Here is a 15,518-nt window from a genome sequence, read left to right as displayed (position 1 = left end):
TTCTATAACTATGTTTAAGATCAATTATGTTTGAAAACACTGAGTTTTGATTTTGCTACCTCTGTTTAGCCATTTCTCCCCTCCTTATTGTATTTAATTAAACCAAAAACAGATTAAGAATTATCTTGTTTCTAAAGTACTAATTTATGTTTTACTGGAAACTTTTATAAATATGTGAGCCCAAGTCACTTAAGGGCAGAGTCTGTTATGTTGTTAAACATTGTATTTCCTAGAGTCCTTAACTTGCTGCCTGTTTTTGCAAAATGAACAAATGGGTAAGAGTCACATTTTAGACCCCAGATGTCTCAGCTTCCTAATTATTAATGATCTGTGACTTTTATTTTTTCAGAAGAGTCATGTCCTTGGGCTTCAGCTTTTGCCTTGTTCTAGGCTCCAAGATAGGCCCAGTAAGTCTACTTTTTAGTGAGATTGTATATATTCACATTTGCCCTCTCTACGAAAGAGAACAGTTAGTGGACTCTCTGGAAGGGACTTCCCTTTTGTTTCCCTAGGGCCAACGTCCTCCCCACTCCTAAAATATAAAACTAGGTCTAGGCACTTATTGTTCTATCCCTATATTCTCATTTAATTAAGACTGTGAGGCATTTGGCGATACTTTCTCTTTAAAGTTCTTCTTCACTCTCTCCTTATTCATTGCTTCTGCCATTTATTCACTTGGCAAGACAGCAGTGATCTGAAGAGGAGAGTGGCGGCTATAGGATGGAGGAACGATCTCTGGGTTCTGAGTGACATGAACTAAGCCAAATCCTGGCTCTCTTATAGGCTGTTTGTGTGCCAAAATGGGTCAGAACTCCATTTTGCAGATAAATAACTGAGGCTCAGAGAGGATCAAGGATTTGGGGGAAGCCATAGATCATCTATCACAGAGGCAAAACTCCTCGTCCCAGCTCTGCAATACTCGTTCATGAAAATATTATTCTAGAATCATGCATGGCATTTATGATGATGATAATGATGAGTCTTATTTCCATATTATCTTTGCATAAGTTGTAGTCTACTAGTCTATTTACACTGCCAGGAATGGCGAGTCAGTTTTGTCTCGAGTGCTAACTTGATCACTTTGTAGGGCCTGCCGGGAGTGCTGTGGAAAGAGAACTCTGGCCTCAATTCTCTCTTCTCCTCCCTTTGTCCTCTCCTCTCTCTCCTCTTTTGCCCTCATGTCCAAATTGCTCTTGTTCGTTATTGCAGAACAATGCAGTCATCCTTTCAATTGAAAGAGGATGACGATTGTTTCCCCCATGGTAAGAGTATTTTTCTCTGATGAGAGATAGAGAGAATGAATGAGAGAGAGGGGAGAAGTATGAGAGATGGGTTCAGAAGGGAAAAAAAGCAGAAAGCAGGAAGCCAGGTGAGGTCAGGGGAAATGAGGAGGGCCTCGGGCTCAGGGCTGGGAATGTTTCTGCTTTTCATGTGGCATGACCCATCTGGGCAAGGGAGAAGGGGTCACTCACTGAGGAACTTTCAAAGGAGAAAACGTTCTGGCCTGAACAAAGTCCTGTCATATTCTGCTGATGTCCAAGTCACCATCATGAGTTGCCATCCAAAATATGGATGAGTAAGAGACAGGCTTGCTCCTGAGGTCCCTAGGTGCTGAGGCTCCTTCTGCCATAGGACGGCCCATACCCTGGAATGCACTTCAAATGCAGCTCCCACAGTACTTGCTATGAGTGTCTGCCACGTCGGCTGGATGCTAAGCCCTTAGAAGGCCAGGACTGTGTCTCTCTTTCTCACCATGGTGTCTACAGAGTCTGTGGGAGTTGCAGTGCAATTCTGTTGCTGACTACCTGGAGTTAGGTCAAGGGCTCTGCTCTCTACAAGACTTCTCTTATTTCGGACACTAGCCACAAGCTCTGGGATTGATGGGGGCTTTCCATCAGCTCCCAAAGCCCACAGGCCACCTGCACTTTTGACCAACTGGCTACAAATTTGAGAATTCCCATTACCCCCTCAGGTTTAATAATTTACTGCATTCAACAAAAGGTGAGACAGTCACAATTCTGTATGACAGAGATGGCTGTGCCCTATGAAATCCACATGATCATCTTACAATAGCACCTTGGCCTAAGTTACTCTCCTTCCATCTCACTGAATGCAGTGTGTGTTTATCAAGTGCCTGTCATGAGCAAGGCTCTGGCTGAGCCCTGGTTCTCTTTAAACTGTTTTATTGCAGGACCCCCTTGAGATCTCTGATCCTTCGTTTTAAACCCTGGCCCTTGCAGGAAGGTCTCCTTGGATCTTGGAAAGGGCAGTTTGATAATTGCATGTCATCTTTGTTTTACACGCCATTTAGTGCAAGGTAGATTTTTGCCCAACTTTTAATGTCTCTCCAGATTAGAGGCAAGAGAGGTATTGACAAAGATGGTTGGCATAAGGTCAGGTCCAACTAGCCATCAGCTGACCCTCGGTTCACATCATGAAGACCTCTGAGGGACTGTGGCAACTTCGTGCCTCCTACAATATTCTTTAAGTTGGGAAGCACCAGCAATGAGAGACTCTTAGGTTGAGGAGCCACCGTCAGCAGCAGCTAGTCTTCATCTGGTGACAGATGAAATGGGTGACGGGGTGAGCCACCGCCCCATCTGCCCCAGGTTGGAAGAGCTGCTGTCAATCTCCCAAATGTGAATGTGATTGTCCTGACAGCTCCTCCACTCTGTGAGAGACTGGAGTCTTAGGCCAGCACCAGAAGCATTCCTGTGAGAAATCTGGGCTTGTTACCAGAGATCTAGGATGTGCAGCCACCCAAACTCCTCAAAACCTGTGGGGATGAAGGAAAGGAGGGAGATAGAAGGAAACACTGGGAAACAGAACGTGTTATTTCTTTAAAAAAAAAAAAGTCTTGCTGTTGCCTCTGACAGCCAGCTCTGTCAGTTGCATTTGTGGCCGCACAGGCAGTCGGCACGCCGGGCAGAGAACTCTGCTGTCATCTTCACAAGCTGCGGATCTCCTGTGCTCCCTTAGCACCCTGGAAAAAATTAGTCCCAGGGAACCATGCAGTGCTATCCACACTTAAGGGCCTCTCATCATCACAACATTCAAATCTTTCCCTCTGTGTTCCTATCTTTCTCCTTGGCTGGGGTGTGTTAGGTGTGAAATTTGCCTTCAGGCCCTGTGGGCTTTGGGAACTGATGGAAAGCCCCATCAAGAGCCTGCTGACAACACAGGCGCTCTCAGCTGAGACCAGAGATGAGCAGGGGACAACAGGACTGGGGGTGTCAACACTGGAAATGATTCTCCCAGGAGGACTGAGATGTGACTGGTGGGTATTGCCTACATGGCTTTGCCTACTGCCTGCAGCCCCCAAAACCAGGGGTAAGAGGAAGTGGGGTTCTGCCAGCTAAGGATGGATGGCAGATGAGGCCACAGTAAGAGGAGATGCTGGAATCAGGAAGAGATGTCAGAGCTTGGCGGAGAAGAGGCAGTTTGTAAGGCTGGTAGATTTCAGCGGGTCTGGTGTGAGAGGGAGCTGAGGAAGAAGATGTGAGTGGCCACTTGTTTCATGGGACAGACTCGGAGTCCCATACTTACATTTTTTGCATGGACAAGACCCAGCACTCTCAGTTCCCTTAGGAACAGAGGACAAGGAGGGCAGCTCTCTGGGGCTTCCTCCCAGATACACTCAGCAGTCAGTTCCCACTTGCCCTACTGCCCGGCATCTTCCAGGGATTCCAAGAGGAGCTTGGGTCCAACACTGCCCTAGGAAGAACTTGCTCCTTTTTTGTTGACATGATAAAAAAGTTATTGGAGAAATAAGGTGTTTAAACAATACTTCAGCCAGATGACCCCTTCCTCTCTCGCGCTTAGTTCAGGCATGACTGCCTTGACTGACATTGGACTCCATGCTCTGGAGAGGACCAGGAGCTCAGCATGGAGGGTGCTGGCCACTTGGTCCTACCTGTGGATGCCTGAGGGACAGTCTGAAGCAGGACAAACAGACCACAGAGGTTCTCAGGCCTCTCTATAGCTTGAGAATCAGGATGGATATCCATCGTGGAAACTTATTGCTGAACGAGACCCAGGAAACTGAAGTAAGGGGGTTAAATGACTTAAGAACATTTATTTATTTGTTCAAGAAACATTTGCTGAGTACCAGGCACTGGGAGGAATGTTAAAATATGATACACACATGAAGTGTTTTAGGAATCACCAGCTCTAGTCATGGCTGATGGCAGGCACTGGGCCTCGTCAAATGCAGGTGCCTCCAAATCAAGCCCCATCTGAGGCAGAGTTGAGCAGGGAGTCTGTACTCAGCTTTAGTCCAGCCTCTGGTATGCTCCTTTCCTGACGTTTGTGGAGCATGGCCTCTCCTCTAAATTCTTCCATATTTGCCAGCTCCTCACTGTCTTCACTCTAAGATTGCTGAAGGTGCTCCAGTTGCCTCCATCACCATACTGCCTGGACACCTCCCTGCTTAAGGCTTTGAGTTCATTAGGTATACTTTCAGTCTTCCAAGTTACTGTAGGTAACAATTATGCTAAACATTTTGCCATTAAAAAACATGGGGCACCATTTTTCTAGTCTCCTATAATATTTTCCTCATCATTTTTTCTAGCCTCTGAAAACATATATACTGCAACAGGTTGTAGTTATAATATATTGCTGCTTGTGACCTATTCCCAAAACCAAGACCAACACTGGAAATGATTCTCCCAGAAGGAGGGCTGGCTGAGATGTGTCTGGTTGTCATTGCCTGCATGGCTTTGCCTAGCACCTGAGGCCTCCAAAAGCAAAGGGTAAGAGGAAGTTGGGTACCTAGAAGTGGAATGCTGCTGTAATAAAAACTACACACTGTAGTGTTTAGTACTTCTAGGTACCTATTGCCATCTGAGTCAACTCTGCTATGGAACAAATAACCTCAAAATATCAGTAGCTTGCTACAACTACAAGAGCTTGTTTCTAGCTTATGGGACTACAGGTCGTCTGAGCTTGGTTGGGCTTGGATTCAGGCTGTGGGCTTAGATCAGGTCTGTTCCATGTGGCTTATTCTTCTTGGACCAACAGGCTACTCAGGAATTCTCTTCCACTGCAACGTCAGACCTTCAATAGGAACAAGTGGAGGGATACAATGTCTTTTATGGCCCAAGCTTGGACTTTGTTCACTATACTCTGCCCACATTCCACGGGCCAAGGAAGTCTCTTAGCCAAGCATAACCTCATTGAGGCACAGATATACATTCTGCTTTTAGTGGGAGTGACTACAAAATCACACAGCAGAGGGAGGGCTGACAAAATGGAAAGATAATGCAATCTATTATACTGCTGCATAGGAAGGCTCTTTGAGGGTCTGATGGTCTCTTAAGAAGATGTCCAGTGAATCTTCTTGCTTTTGGCCCCAACAAAATTTCATTACTGTTGTCTCTTTTCACATTTCCTACTTTTAGACATGCCTGGTCCTGCTAATTCCTGAGCTGTTTGGGGATTATGCAACGTAAATCTGGTTGCTTCTTGGCTTTCCGGCTACCGCCTTTCTATTCATATTTTCAGGTTTGTTGAGTCAGTCACCACTTGCCCATCTGCTTTCCAGCTTCCAAAATTTCATTACTGTTGTCTCTTTTCACATTTTCTTTGTCCTTGTGGGTTTATGCCTGTAATAAAATCCTTTTACTGTCATTTCTGCGGGGTTTGGGGAGAGAGCAAGGCTAAATGCATGTTTTCAATCCATCATCCTGCCAACCTGGCTCTTTCTTGACATCTAAATGATCAGCCGCCTTTCCCTCTCAGCTGCTCCAGCTTTAATTACGTGCTGCTCAGAGCCCCTTGTTGCCCGGTGACAACCAAGTGGAAGAACTTTGATGAAGTGCCTGATGGATGGTGACTCACCTCTCAGTCTGGATGATTGTTGGAACACAATGTCAGCTGCAGAATAACCCTTTCTGACTCAATGTTGTGTCCACAAACACAGATTTTAAGAAACCAACCACCTCTTCAGAGTTTTGAATACATAATATCACCTGATTTTTTTTTTTTAATCTCAACCTGGGGCATAAGGATCATTCAGTTGCTGGATTTTCTTAAGTTAAATTGCAAAAGAATACAAAACATAACCACGTGGTCTATTTGGATGGCTTTCAGTTATTTTCTATCAGCCCATTGGAAATGATGGGCCTGGGAAGGATACTCTGTAACTGATAGTTTGATCAGCTGTTTAGTATCTTTCAAATGTGGATTGACATTGGAGCTTACCATATGACAGACAGGGAGGCCGAGTTATTAACATTTATTTCCTGACGTCGTTTGACCCACAGCCTCTCTAACTACCAGATTTATACTGCTAGCATAGCAGGAGTTCTGCAGGTGAAAGCCATCTCGAAAATGAATGGAAACATTTTTGGAGTGCTATGGAGACAAGGACCTGCAAATGTATTTCCAAGCAGAGAAAGAGGAGAGACTGACCTGTGATGATTAGTGAACCTTCAACCAGATAACTAGGGTTCAAATCCTGAGTCTGTGTCTTACATTCTGCATGACCTTGGGTAATTTTCTTGATCTCTTGGATAAGAAAACAGCTCTCTTTGCTCACAGGATTGTGGGGTAAATTAAAGGAGCAATGAAAGCTTTTTGCTAGATAAAAGTTCTATGCAAATATAAGTCTTGTTTGGGGATAGTTATGAATATAAGTAGCTTATACAAGGTGGGTAGGTAGTAAGCAGTTCATTTTTATGCACTTTTTATTACTTGGAACACGTGACTCCTGGCAGACTAAATGAACTCTATAAGATGTTTACTGTAAGGTACACTTAACAAGAAGCACCTGATGGGCTCTTGGTACATGCCAGGTCTTGTTCTGAGCACTGTATACAAAGTAAGTCATCTGAACCTCAGAACCACTCTATAAGGCAGATTCTACAGATGTTATTATCACCATTTTAAAATGAGGGAAACTGAGGCCCAGGAAGCTAAGTAAGTTGCTGAAGCTCATCTCGCTTACTAATGGAGCCAGGACCTCCCCACAGGCAGCCTGGCCCAGGTGTTCAGGGTAACCTCCACCCTGCACTCTGGGGTTGTGAGATGGCTGCCATGCACATTTCCTATTCTTTTCAACTGTTCCTTTCTAGGCTCTTCTTCCTTTGGTGGGTTAATGTCTTCTGGGTTCTCGCTCAGGCTTTATTCTCATCTCAATACCCTCTCCCTGAGCAGTTGCTACTTATCCATGGTTTTAATCACCATCTATATGCTAATGACTTCCACATCTGTGTCCAACCCTGGTCTCCCTCCTGGTTCCCAGAGGGATTATTCAACTGCTTACTAAGTGTCTTGCCTTGGATACATTAAAATCACCTCCAACTCCTCATATCTAAAGTTTTACTCCTGATTTTTCTTCCGATCGACTAAGGCCGCTCCTCAGTCTCTCAGCACCCTTCACCCTTAGGTAGGAAGAGTCCTACCACCCTTAGGTAGGTAGGAAGAGTCCTGAGATCATCCTTGGGTCTCCTTCTTTACCTGCTATATCCATCCAGCTCATATATAAGTCTTGTCAACTTGGTCACCTAAATATCTCAACATTGTCTGTTTCTTTATATCATGGGCCAATAGCCTAGTCCAGGCCAGGGCCATCTCTTATCTAAATTATTGCAACATCTTCCCCAGTTTCCCTCCCTCAGTAGTTATCTCACATTGGAGTCAACAGGACTTTTTCAAGACATAAAACACATATTTTCCTGCTTAGAACTCTTAAAGGACTCCTAATGACCTTAGATAATGGCCAACTTCCTTAACTTGGCTTCCAAGACTGGCCATAACCTGGCCACATCCTACTGCTTACCCTCAGATTTCAACACAGTTTTTCTTACATCTTTTCCTACAGCCACTGTAAACTTCTTTCAGAATCTCTATGCACCTCTCTCTTGCCTCAGGACCTTTGCACATGAAGCTGTTGCTTTTGCCTAGAACAGTCTTAATCCCTCACCCACTACACTTTTATGTCTAGCTCCTTGTCATCCTTCAGGCATTAACCGAAAGTGGAAACCTTTTCTGGGAAGTCTTCCTTGACTTTTCTAGCCTTTATTAAGTGCCTTATATGAGAGGGCTTCAGAAAGTTCATGGAAAAAGTGGAATTAAAAGAGAAAAATAAAAAATATAAACTTGATTTCTCAACACAAACTTCATCAAGGTCAATACAACTTTGTAAGTGATGATATCAGCTTTGTAAGTGATGATATCAACTGATGATATCAGTTGATCAACAATCAACTTTGTAAGTGATGATATTTAGGGACGTTTAGTCCATCCCTAAATAACTGAGGATCCTAGGAATTTATCCATGTCAGTGCAGTCTTTTTTACATTATTAACTGAAAATGGGTTCCCTTTACTAATTTTTTTAAATTAGGGAACAAAAAGAAGTCAGAAGGAGCCAGATCATGATTGTAAGGTGAATGCCTAATGATTTCACATGAAAACTCTCACAAAATTGCCCTTATTTGATGAGAGAAATGGACGGGAACATTGTCATGGTGGAGGACTCTCTGGTGAAGTTTTCTCAGACATTTTTCTGCCAAAGCTTTGGCTAACTTTCTCAAAACACTCTCATAATAAGCAGATGTTATCATTCTTTGGCCCTTCAGAAAGTCAACAAGCAAAATTCCTCAAGCATCCCCAAAAAACTGTTGCCATGACTTTTGCTCTTCACTAGTCTACTTTTGTTTTGACTGGACCACTTCCACATCTCAGTAGCCATTGCTTTGATTGTGCTTTGTCTTCAGGATTGTGCTGATAAAGCCATGTTCCATCTCCTGCTACAATTCTTTGAGGAAATGCTTTAAGATCTTGATCCCACTTGTTTAAAATTTCCATTGAAAGCTCTGCTCTTCTCTGCAGCTGACCTGGGTGCGATAGTTTTGGCACCCACTAAGTGGAAAATTTGCTCAACTGTAATTTTTTAATCAGAATTGTGTAAGCTGAGCCAGTTGAGATGTCTATGGTGTTGGCTATTGTTTAGGTCATTAATTATCAGTCCTCTTCAATTAGGGCACAAAAAAGATTTTTTTTTTTTTTTTTTTTGCAAATCAATGTGGATAGTCTCCACTGAGGGCTTTGTTTTCAGTGTTATTTCATTCCTTCTTAAAATGTATTATTCATTTGTAAACTGCTGGTTTCTTTGGGACATTTTCCCCATAAACTTTTCATAAAGCGTCAATGATTTCATCATTCCTCCACCCAAGATTCATCATAAATTTGATGTTTGTTCTTGCTGCAATATTAGTAGAATTCCTGTTGCTCTGATAGGGCGCAATTGAAAATGATATCTTATCCTTTCTAGTGACTCAAACTAGATACCGTTCTGAAATGTTATAAAAAGTTAGTATGAGTTTATTTTGGTGCAAAAAAATTGAGCTCCATGCATAGTTTTAAAAATAATAGGCATTTTCCATAAACGTTTTGAAGACTCAGTTGTACCCTCCTGTGACACTTACTATAATTTATTGTAATTGCTTTCTTACTTGTCTGTCTCTCTGGCTACATTGTAAATTCCTTAAAGGCGTGCTCCATGTAGGTCTAGCTCATCACTGTATCCCCTGAGATTAGCACAATGTCTGGCACATAACAGGAGTTCAATAATCATTTCTTGAATATTTAAATAATGTTATATAAAAACATCAAAGATTGTAAATTACCCCATTCTCAAAGTAAGACCCCCAAAAATTCATGCTCTTTTTTTTTCATAGATCACTAAGTGAAAAGGCAAACTGAAGACAGAGCTTTGCTTTATTCAAGACATTGGGAACCAAAAGAAAGTAAAAGGCAGATTTTCCTCCATCTCTTTTTCAGAAATTCTGATGCCCTATTAACTGGGATGCTTGTACTCCTAGGGAAGCAATAATATGATGAGGAGACAATCATAGATGAGGTGGGAGGGCTTCTGGAGGGTGTTTCTAAATGCTTTGTGCCTGCAGAAAAAGGAGAGCATTGAGAACTTTTTTCTAAATGGAACAAAGGGTGTGACTGGCACACCATTTAGCCTCGTTTACCAACTCTTCAAACACTAAAACTCTTGCCTGGCAGGAGATAGGTTCTCTAGAAGCTTAGGAACCTTTGAAAGCAAGGATTGAGGACAATGTCTGGACTAATGTTGGCCATCATAAAACTTGTCTTCCACATGACACATCTGTCAAAACCAAGCACTGTCTGTCTTCAGTAGAAGATGCATTGTTGGAGGTGACGTGGGTTCACAGTGCCAGTGTAAGCATTTTTACCTAAACAGCTTATCTCATGCTCTTTTCTGTACTCACTGTGGTTTAATTTCCTCTGTATCAATCTCTTCATCCATAAGATGGAGAGTTTGGCTGATAGCAACTCCAGTCATTAAATAGAGATGAAGTTCTACATGAGACTTTCTATTATTCTTTTACCTCTTTTCCATTTTCCTTTGAATAACTTGTCATGGTTTGTGTTTATAAGCTTGTTTGCATTACTTGTTTACTCTCTGCTCCATTCCCCATTTTAGCCCCTTCCTCTCCTCATCCACCACCTTCATCTCCACCCAACATTGTAAGGTCCATGAGGGCAGGGACTGTGTCTATTTTGATCTTCTATACCCAGAGCCTAGCATGATGCCTGGCACATAGTAGGGGCCCAATAAATGCTTGTTTGAAAAGTGGCTGGTTGAATGAACACCATAATGAGGAAAGTCATGCAGTGGCTCCCTGGCTTTTTGCATACATTACTGAGGCTCTCCAGAGAGTCTTGCTGGGGTTACTGATTTATTGTAACAGAGGAACAAGAAGAATAAGAAGGCCTCTTAACAGATGTCACGTAGGACACGAACATTGCTCTGATAGGCCAGCTGTCATTCCACTGATTTTATGTCAGTTGCTGTCTATTTTGTGTTCTGTCACACACCAGCCCCAACTGAAAGGAAAGACTACAGGCTGGGATTTGAAAGATAATTTAATGAAGGGATTATTTATAGAGGTGTGGGGAAGAGCAGAAGAACCAGATGGGTTGCTGAAGCACGCAGGGACTAGCAATAGTGAGAAGCTGTTGTTACTCTTAGGCCTGACAGGAAAAGCTGGAGCCTGGGAGAATGGAGATGTGGACAGGGCCATGGATGAGAGCCATAGTTAAAGAGGGCTGCAGTCACCATTGGAAGTGCATTGTCAGGCAAAGGGGGAATAGGAAGAAATACTGCAAACTCTCCTCCTGCTCTTTCATGTCCTGCATGGTCTGCAATTGGCACTGCCCAATGGGAAAAGGGATCTCAGGTGGTACAGGTATAAGGCATAGAGGTCAGCCTTCTGGGGCACTGGAAGGCAGGAGAAAAGCCAGCATGTGCCATTACTATTAGTGATTTTCTCTTTGCAGAGAGAGGTGCTTGTGATCAAGTTCATGCTGCTCACACATACTCCAGTCGAGCAGGCACCTGCTGTTCCTTGACTTCAGTTTACAGCCTCTCTGTTTTCTTGCTTCTCTGCCACTCTCCTTTCTACTGTTCTTTATATGTCTTGCATTCAGACTCTTCCAGAGAAAATCTGATGGTGTCACCCTCTGATATTGGACAGGGTACACATAAGCAGCCTGTGAAAACTACCTTTAGGTGAGGTACCTGTCTCTGATCCAGTTAGCTACAAAGCAGGCTGGACTTGCCTGTGACAAAGACTCTCTCAAAAAGGGTGATGGGTGACCACCTCCTCAGAGGAAACAGTCTGATTGGAAGCCACCTTGCATGGCTTGTCTGGTATATTGTCATCATCACTTCCACTCCAGTGGTGACCATCCTCTCATATGAAAGATAATAATGTCAATACTAGGCTGCTGGAAGGGACTGGCTAATGCTTACTATTAGAATAATGCAGGACAAGTTGCTCCTGTTCTTTTTTTTTTTTTTTTTTTTGAGACAGAGACTCCCTCTGTTGCCCAGGCTAGAGTGTAGTGGTGTGATCTCGGCTCACTGCAACCTCCACCTCCCCAGTTCAAGTGAGTCTCCTGCCTCAGCCTCCTGAGTAACTAAGACTACAGGCGCCCGCCACCACGCCTGGCTAATTTTTTTGTATTTTTATTAGAGACGGGGTTTCATCATGTTAGCCAGGATGGTCTCAATCTCCTGACCTCGTGATCCTCCCGCCTCGGCCTCCCAAAGTGCTGGGATTACAGGCGTGAGCCACCGCGCCCGGCCAAGTTGCCCCTGTTAATTAGATTCACCAAATGTGCCCAGCCCTGGTGGGTCTTCTTAACGTGATGCCTCCTCAGCTCTCTCCCCTGCTCCAGGAGTGACTGGGATATCTGTCATGCCCCCAGATATTGTGTTCAGGGCCTGGTTCATGAGCTGGTTTTCTTCTGCTTCTAATCACAATAGCCATAGTCATTTGTATTCATAGAAAGTAAATGCCTCTGTCAATGAGGTTCCTGATAAGAGGAATGGGGAATAATGCCTTTTTAGTCCTAATCAGCCCTGTAAAACCTTCTGCAAATAGGAAAGGATTGTTTTCTGGCATTTTAGATTATGCTAAAAGTTGAGTTTTAAAAATGATAGCAACTGGTTGTTGGTAAAATTCTAGGATGGCAGCCTTGGTGGGTGGCAGGGATGCTTTTCTCTTCGAGTGCCTATTCTCCCTGGATGGGGAGTCTCTTTTGTGCCACCTGCTTCAAGAGCAGTGAGTGCGGCAACCCCAGGGTACTTACTGTGCCATTGCAAACCATTTCTCAGTGCCAGAACCCCCCAGTAATGTTTGGTTCTCTGTACACATTCTTTGCTTCCCCCTCCAGAACACACTTCCCCTTTGCCTTCATCTTGCAAAATTCTCATCTTTCCAGACCCAGCTCAAATGCCCCTTCTCATGAGGTGATGCTTAGGGAAGGAGGCTCTGCAGTCAGCCACTTGCATGTCATATCTAGTCCACCACTCATTGGCTGGCTCTTAATTTCTTCATCTTTAAATATGAGATGGTAATTGGATGAAGCTGTATGTCACAGTGGGTAAGCATGTGAATGTTAGAGCCAGATTGTTAGGTTTCAAGTGCTGGCTTAACCACCTACTTGGTATGTGACCTTGGGAAAGCTAATGAACCTCTCAATGCCTCAGTTTCTCCATTTATAAAATGGGGGTAGTAAGATGTATACAAATTTGTTGTGAGAATTAAATAAGTTAATGACTGTTGTACTTTATTATTCTCTATCTCACTGAGTTGTAAGAATTAGTTAGGTAGAACATGTAAGCATTTGGGATCATGCCTGCCCCAAACTCAGCTCTTCCTATGTAATTGGGGTAGTTCTTATGTTCTGTTGCATTTTATTTGTTATTGCCCAACATGCCAGAGAGGGGTTGTGCCTCCTCTGTGTTCTCCTAGTATATTGATTATACCTCTAATAGTATTTTTCATACTGAATTATCATGGTTTGGATTCTGTTTTCTCTATTGGACTGTGATCTCTTCTCAGGCAAGAATGGATCATTAGTAAATATTTGATATTCGTTAAAATAAAGTTGCCATAGCACGGAAAGGTTTTTGCCCTCAAGATTGGTGTTGAATAGCTTGTCCTTGAAGTTCTTGGTGCAGCGAGAGGCCAGCAGCAGATGAGTTAAGACTCTTCCAATGCATCTGCCTCTCCTCATTGTCTCATATGGTTTACCAAGTGCAGTCAGAACGTGAATTCTAGTTCTGAGAGTGGGTATCACCTATTCTCTAGACAAGCTATACACAGTGTTGGAAATGAATGATGTTAAGTGAGACTTGGATTCTCTCCTTTTCACTTCACTTTAAATAAAGTGTTTGCTTGGTTTCAAAGTAGGTTTCATACCCTTGACTCCAAATGGAATTCTACCACCATGAAGAACTGTTTGCTCTGAAAAAAAGATGACTCATTCAGGTGACAGCTAACCAAAATCCTGGGGAAAAAAGAAAAAGAAAAGAAGTCATAATTTACCACTTACTGGTTTTGGTTTTCCTTATGCAATCAGACATATACCTTTTTCTAATTTGAAGCCATTTGGCTTGTGCCTGTGAGACATTAATGACTGTAAAATAGCTGATATCAAACAATCTTATTTTTCGAAATTGCTGTAGTTAAGACTGATGGTGCTTTTAGTTAATACCCCATGTCAGCCTGTCATCCCTACTCCCCCATAAACATTTTTGCAGGTGCCTACATATGACAAATGTACCACAAAATACCCAATATGAGTCCCTGTTTGTCATATTAGTTGGAAAGATGCACAGAAGTTATTTTTGAAATCTTGTTCATAAGTTTATGTTATGCATGAGAAGAATCATAAACACTTGTTTATATACATATAGTGAATGAATGAATGTTATATTAGATTTCTGATTCAAAGTAGTCTATGTCAGGGGTCCCGGGCTGGTACTGGTACTGGTTCATGGCCTGTTAGGAACCAGGTTGCCCAGGAAGAGGTGAGCAGCAGGCGAACCAGCGTTACCACCTGAGCTCTGCCTCCTGTCAGATCCACAGTGGCCTCGGATTCTCATAGGAGTGTGAGCCCTATTGTGAACTTGCATGCGAGGGATCTAGGCTGAATGCTCCTTATGAGAATCTAATACTTGATGATCTGATTATCTGAAGTGGAACAGTTTCATCGCGAAATCATGTCCTCCCACCCTGGTCCGTGGAAAAATTGTCTTCCAGGAAACCAGTGTCTGGTGCCAAAAAGGTTAGGGAACACTGGTCTATGATAGAGAAACATAGACTACTTTTGTTGCTTAAAATGTCTTATAGCCTAGACTGCAGAGGGAAATTTATCTGATGAAATGTCTCCATTACATTTGTTATTATTTCAGGTTAGATTAAAATCTTAGCTGTGTTGGGTTTGTTCCTTGGTGAAAAGTTGGTATTTACCCTCTTCTTTAAAAAATCCTTTTAATAAGCATTCTTAATTTTATCTTAAAATTATTTTATAGCTTTGATGGTGGGTTCTATCAACTCAAGGTCCTGTTTGGAAGCCTATGGAGCCATCTAAATGTGTTAGCTGTAGCAAGGGCAGATTTAGCTGTTCTGTGTGATGTACCTTTAACTTAGAAACCACTCAGTTTTATTCTGTTTTTTTCATTCATTGGCTGACCAATTAGGCTCTGTGCAGTTTATCCAATATGTTGTGATGCTTTATAGTGTCTTTTCTCCAAACCTAGAGCTTATCTCCTTCTGGGTTTAGATTGTCTGTTGGCTTAACAGCTGTGTTCATTGTAGTGTGTTTGCCCTCTGAGTTTCCCAAAACCTGCTGTGCCAGCTGCTGTTTGTATAGGCTCAGTGGGAGAAAAAAAGCCATCACACTGAAGATTAAACAGATGTGGGAGCTCTATCCAGATTCAAATATCTAGTGCTGTTTGGTATATTTCTACTTTACCTGTTGGTGTCATCAGTTGATGGGGACATGTTGAGGCTATCTAAAATGGACTCCTCTTTTGCTTCCACACACATTTCCTCTGATGGATGATGAATTCCTGATTGTTATATATGTCCACATAAGGGTGTCGCTAAATTTGCTTGGTTCGCTTCAGTGTTTATCTCCCTTAGTCAGTAAGTTCTTATCAATATCTAACCCAATTTCTTCCTA

General features: G+C 42.8%; 1 long non-coding RNA gene across 1 annotated transcript; it reads left to right on the top strand.

Annotated features, from left to right (window-relative positions):
- The first annotated feature begins 347 nt into the window (after positions 1 to 347).
- On the top strand, positions 348 to 6,571 carry LOC115834175. Its single transcript, XR_004029213.1, has 5 exons — positions 348 to 407; positions 3,823 to 4,046; positions 4,571 to 4,751; positions 5,400 to 5,502; positions 5,740 to 6,571. It is a non-coding gene; the product is annotated as an uncharacterized LOC115834175 (long non-coding RNA).
- The last annotated feature ends 8,947 nt before the right edge of the window (positions 6,572 to 15,518 follow it).

Source organism: Nomascus leucogenys, unplaced genomic scaffold, assembly GCF_006542625.1.
Source record: "Nomascus leucogenys isolate Asia unplaced genomic scaffold, Asia_NLE_v1 000938F_67990_qpd_obj, whole genome shotgun sequence".
Taxonomy (NCBI): Eukaryota; Metazoa; Chordata; class Mammalia; order Primates; family Hylobatidae; genus Nomascus; species Nomascus leucogenys.
Note: the sequence above shows the minus strand (reverse complement) of the source record. Positions and strands in the feature narration are given on the sequence as shown.